The sequence below is a fragment of the Crocuta crocuta genome, unplaced genomic scaffold (assembly GCF_008692635.1).
Source record: "Crocuta crocuta isolate KB4526 unplaced genomic scaffold, BGI_CrCroc_1.0 scaffold709, whole genome shotgun sequence".
NCBI classification, from domain to species: domain Eukaryota; kingdom Metazoa; phylum Chordata; class Mammalia; order Carnivora; family Hyaenidae; genus Crocuta; species Crocuta crocuta.
Window position 1 is genome coordinate 1,919,186 of NW_027530619.1, and position 6,000 is coordinate 1,925,185.

At 32.9% G+C, this 6,000-nt stretch overlaps 1 long non-coding RNA gene across 2 annotated transcripts in view; it reads left to right on the forward strand.

The window, feature by feature from the left end:
- Positions 1-165: 165 nt before the first annotated feature.
- The window catches only part of LOC144234757 (uncharacterized), a 15,652-nt gene continuing 9,817 nt past the window's right edge, over positions 166-6,000 (forward strand). The window contains exons 1-5 of one of the 2 annotated variants that reach the window (XR_013336056.1): positions 166-220; positions 348-462; positions 920-1,143; positions 1,308-1,486; positions 3,540-3,913. This is a non-coding gene — a long non-coding RNA (uncharacterized LOC144234757). Of the gene's footprint in view, positions 221-347; positions 463-919; positions 1,144-1,307; positions 1,487-3,539; positions 3,914-6,000 lie in introns of those variants that run through there. The other variant, XR_013336057.1, reaches the window with a different exon arrangement.

Below are 6,000 nucleotides of genomic sequence, written 5' to 3' on the forward strand. Positions count from 1 at the left end.
GATGTAGGGCTCAAAGTCACAAACTGTGAGATCATGACCTGAGCTGAGATCAAGAGTCGGATGCCTAACTGATTCAGCCACCCAGGTGCCCCTAGAGAGAGAATCTTAGGCAGGTTCCATGCTCAGAATGGAGCCCATTGTGAGGCTCAATCCCACAACCCTGGGATCATGACTGGAGCTAAAATCAAGAGTCAGATGTTCAACCCACTGAGCCACCCAGGTGCCCTGGTTAAAAAATCTTTTTTAATTTCCTTCAATATCTTTGTCTTATTTTTAGTCTAAGTTTGAGTTCCCTTCTGGCTTCTAAGAATTGTTTATTTTTTTAAAATAAATGTTCCATTCAACAGGTTTTTATTCCATTTGGTAGAATTCATTCAGTATATTCAGGAGGTTAAAGTTACACATGAGGAACTGGAATANTTTCATGGATTTCATGGATGAAGAACAATGGTCCTTATAAATGTAAGTTATATGTTTGAGTCAAGGCCCTAAAAGAATATGAGCATGTAGAAAAATCGGCTGAATATAATTTGGCTGGAACAAGGAATAGTTATGATTATACTTCAGTCAGTAAAACAACTAAAATTTACAATAAGTATCACTTGGTTTAACATTAGTATGAAAAAAATGAGCCTTCTAGCTGACAGAGGGTCCATCAGTGTGTTGCAAGTCCCAATAATGTATGCAATTTTCACTCTTTACTCAATATGTAGAATAAGGAAGATTATTATAAACAAGCTTTTGTTTGTTTCTTTCTCTGAAGTGTTGTCTGTCAAGGATAATGTACCAAAGATAGTGAAGATCAAAAGATTTGTCCAAAAAACAGAAAATTTAAAGAAAGGAAAAAGCCATGTAAATATCATGCTTGTTTTCAAATAGATGAAACATTGTTTGGTAACAATAACTTTTATTTCCTCAGTGAAAATAGTCTACAATATATAAAAAAATATATATATAAGAAAATTAGACAGGATCCTGGAAAAGAAGCAACCAAATCAGGAATTCAATCGTATAAAATGGGATAACAAGGGACGACATGTTTATAAATCAGGCACAGAAACCTCAATCATGGAATGGATAATCATGGTCTGTTGCCCAAATGCTACTTCTGAGTAGGGAGAACAAAAACAGCAACAAATACAGGTATGAATCTAGAGGTTGGTCATGCAACATTGTTTTCAGGAGGTCAAAATTTGAAAGGTTTAGATCAATCTGTGTCATCACAAAGGAAAAAATAATCTATGACATGTTGGTCATGATTATAGGAAAATAATATCAATGTAAAGGATGTTTTCTTTCTCCATTAGAGTAGTCATAACACTATATGATTGTCTGTGGAGTCTGAATTCTTCATACCTAATTGGTGGAGGAGAAAAGAGGAACTAGAGTTTCGGTACTACTTTGCTCTGCGTCTACACTGTCTTAAGAACTACAGGGGACAGACCCTACAGTAGGAACTTCTCTGAATCCACTTTGAAAAACAGAGGTAAGGAAAATGACGGGAAGCTGAAAATATGTGTTGATTTTAAGGCTATTAGTAAAAATACACTGCAGAATTTCAATATCTTTGTAGCTATAGTAATCTGATGACTCTACCACACTCATGGTTACTTTCCCAAATTAGCTTAGGCTCCTGCATGACACTTTTATTCTAATTGACTAACCTGTCATCATCCTTCCTGATATCGAGAGCTATAGGCAGCCTATTAAACCTGGCCTCACAAATCCTTAAATTAATTCACTGAAGCAATTTTCACTGCAGTCCACTTTAACTTCATATTCCATTGCCATACCAAGACGTTACCATAATCAGAAATCTGTAATCTTTGAACTCTTAAACTGCAACATTCTAAGTGGTTTAATATTAATCTATTCTCATCTAAGCCCTTAAGTTAATTCCCTTTCTATACTTACTTCTTTAATGCGTTTCGTGGTGGACTACACCATATATAAAAATATGTACAATGTAAATGAACAATTTAAAGAGAAAAAATATGAAAACTCAAGCACGCAGGAACAAGTGTCTATGTATGTGTGTGCAACTAGTATTTTATCCATACATGTATAGCATTTTGTATTTAAAAAGTGTATTTTGTACATTTCATATATAGTAATCTATAAAAAGAAATAAAATATATGTGTATATATATGTATGTACATGTGTTTGTATATGTATGTTTACATATATGCATATGTACATGTACATCCACGCATATGTATATATCCAACATTTTGGAAAATACTTATACTCCACCTTATCACATACCTTTCTCCACTGATAATTGCTACTTTATACTGTACTTTCTATATTCCAAGCTCTATTATAGATCTAAAAGGAAAGAAAATAAAATCAGTAGAAAAATTGAAGAAATACTTTGCCTTTGTTGATCTTACATTCAAATGTGTGCCTTTCAGAGCATGGGAAAGCATACAACAATTACACAAAAATACTTCGCTTTCTAAATGTCAATAAATACAATGCAGAAAATAAAGTGAACAGTCTCATAAAGATTGTTGATTGGGAGGAACTGGTAATTTTAAATGTGTTATTCAGAGACATTTCACTGAGTATGAAATGGGCCCTTCCACTTTTCATTCATTAGTCAGAAAAAAATTACCCACTCAGTTAACAAAAAGACTAAGAAGATATGTATTTGCAATACAAAATGCAAGACACTAAATTAAATACAATTTGAATAGATTCCTTGCCTATAGGAGACAAAAATTGAGATTGAAAGAGAGACAACAAAAAATCATTTGTTGTAAATTGGTATTGGACTCAACCAAATGTTCCCATGTGCTCTATTTATATTTATCCAATTTAATTATCTGTTTCCTAGTTTCTCTTATCAGGGATGTTACAAACCAGTTTTAAGTACAGAACCTAGTATCATTTCTGAAATGTAGCAAAGAATAAAAGAAGTTGTTAAATTGATAGACAAATGAACAAATTTACATTAGTGATAGATGAAACTAGTGTTTTAAAGTATCTTCCTCACATTTCATTTTGAAATCATGAAATATTGAAAATTTGTTCCCTTTCTATTGTGTGTATATGTGAAAGAGAAAATATCCAAACCATTTTTTAAATTTATTTTCTCTGGACTTCAATTCTGGAAAAAAAAAACAAGTATACTTCTTATATATGTGTTATATAAATTCTTAAGAGGATTATTGAAGTAGGCTAATAATTTCTGTTTAGATTTCATGCTTTCTTTGGCCACAAACATTTTTGAGACTTCAGGGATTTTATATGAAGATATCTGCCACAATTCACCACCTCCCCCCCCCCAAAAAAAAAAGATAAAGAGGATAACTGCTTAGCTTTGACTTGTGAGCGGAAATTGCTCTGACCACTCAGTGACACAGAATGCAATTGCTGAAACATTAACAATAAGAAAGGCAGCTGAGAAAATTACTAGAGTGGACAGTCACAAAATGCTTTTCCAGTCCATTAGACCACAGCATATTCAGCTAGATTTTAACAGATGTTCTGAGATTCATGTAAAATATTAAAATGTTCTTTAATTCAATCATAGCATTCCAACTGAGGAAACAGCCCGATTTATTGCACCTTTTTAAGCTAATACCAAAGATCCATTGAAGAAGTAGTGAAAGCACAAGGAAGCTCAGGGAAGCTCGGCCCCTCTGGCTACAGGCCAGAGCCTACTAGCTTGCCACTTGGAGTTATTGCGATGCAAATGCCTGGAAGCCAGGCACTCACTGAATCTGAATTAATACTGAAGGGGAGAGAGGAAGAAACAACAACAGCAATAAACAAAAACACAAACAGAATCACTGTGTGGAAAAAAAGCTTGGCATTTTGAGCCTATAATAAGAATCTAAATTGGTTCATTCAGCAGCACCAAAGAAAACAGGGCATATCAAAAGTACCTGGAGGGATTCTTGAAGTGATGCTAACTTGAAAAAATATTTGAAAGAATAAAAGGAATATTTACTTCTTCTTTATTCAAATAGCTCATCTTACAGACTTTTTAAAACATTAAAAGTGTTAAAAAGGACATTGGTGGGATGCATTTAAAAATATAAGAACTTTACAAACGAAAACAGAAACATATTGATTATTCCAAAGGCAACTTGATTACTATATTCCAGGCAAATCACATACTGCTAATGTTTTTTACAAAAATACAATTGTCCAGGTTTAACTCCAGATCCCAAAGTAAAATGTTATTTGTGTTTTTGAAATTTTAAGGATATGTGTTCTAAACTTTATGGATGTGACAAAATGAAACTCCTGCAAATTTACAAATTTTACATCTTCAATTTTTCACTAACTACTCAAATAATATCACAAAATTAAATTTTTTGTAAAGCTTTATTAATAGTTGAAAGTAAAAGAGAGTATGTATTGTTAAAAAATGATGCTGAATAAGTCCTGGACTTTATTTGTTATGTATAGATCTTCATACTTTCTTTTGTGCTATTTATATATAAACAATGTATTAGATATTAATGCTGTCCATCAAAATTTCGGGGTCATCACTTCATCAAAGCATATGATGGTGTTTCTCTCTCCCTTTAAAGTTAAGAATCAACTTGTGACTTGTTTTGGGAAATGGTATAGCAGTTTAAGTGATGGAAGACAATTCTGGGCAAAATCATCAGTAGCCATAACACAGCGCTATTTATCTAGTCCCTTTCTCCTGCCTTAGTGATCTTTGAAGCACTATCAAGATGAAAATGGGAATTGGTCTATATCCTCTTTTATATTCAAGGCTAATATGCAACAAAACAACTCATTTTGGAAAAGTAGTATGAATATGTAATAACTTTTGTTTCACTATCCACTGAAACCTGGAAGCAGTTTGCTAACTCCATGCAAGTGACCCCATCCTGATATGAACAGAAATAGGTAGTAACAGAAGGAAATACTGCTGTTACAGATAAGTACAATATGGGACATATTCTGAAAGTCCTACAGTGAGCAAAATGGGAGAAATTGTTATTGCAGCATGGAAAAATAGTGATTCAAGCAATATGGTGACAAAGAAACTAGTAAAATTGTTACTTCTGATAGCAAGGAAGACAGATCATCGATGTAATGACATTTTATCTTTTGAGTAACAGCTTGAAAAACAAAATGTTAGTTATGTGTGCCATTAGCTACTGACTCCAAAAAAGAAGTCAGATATTAATTTCAGGTTTGCTAAAAAGAATGAAAAGGGATGGAAAGTACAAAACCATGATAATTTGAAGAAGCACATGCTTCTCACACCCAGTTTCTAAAATCAAGAAAGCTCTGGCACCCAAAAACATTTAAAACTCATCATTACACTGATTATAAAACCAACTGTCTGAATATCACACTTATTCAAACTTCTGTCCAGATTAAAAGGTTTCACATAAAGGGCTACTAATAGTGTGGTATATAGTGCTTTGTTTCAGTTGAACATTCTTCAGAGAAAATATATTAATTATTTATCCCATTCTAGCATTGTGGGCTTAAGCTATCTGAGTTTAAATCATAAGGGCTGTATAAAGTAAAAATGAGTATAGATATAAGAAGTAGATTATGTAAATTATCGAGTATAGTTATTATTGTGGGTGCTATTCTAAATAAAGAATAAATATGAAGCCGATTAAGTTTTAAAAAAAGTTATATTGATCAGTTTGTATTAATGAAGAGGCTAAGAATTTTAGAGATTTAAAGTTGCCTTGGGCCCCCCCTAATCTACTGGCAGGAAACAGGATAAATATGTTTTTTTTTTCCTTATCAAGATACTAAGGCCAAAACAGTAAATGAGAGATATCACAGAAAGTGGAAACAGTGATTCTGGAAAAAAACAGACATGTAAGCTTTTTCCAGAAAGCAGAACTAAGTTTTTATCAAGTGTCCCCCTTCTTTCATGAAGACACAAATCATTGTTCAGAGATTCTGGACTCTGAGTTCAGTCTCATAACTGAATAGAAAATTTGTCTTATTTGGGAACTTTGTGCGTAAGTTGTTTACAGGGAAAGCAGATTTTTTTTTTTTTT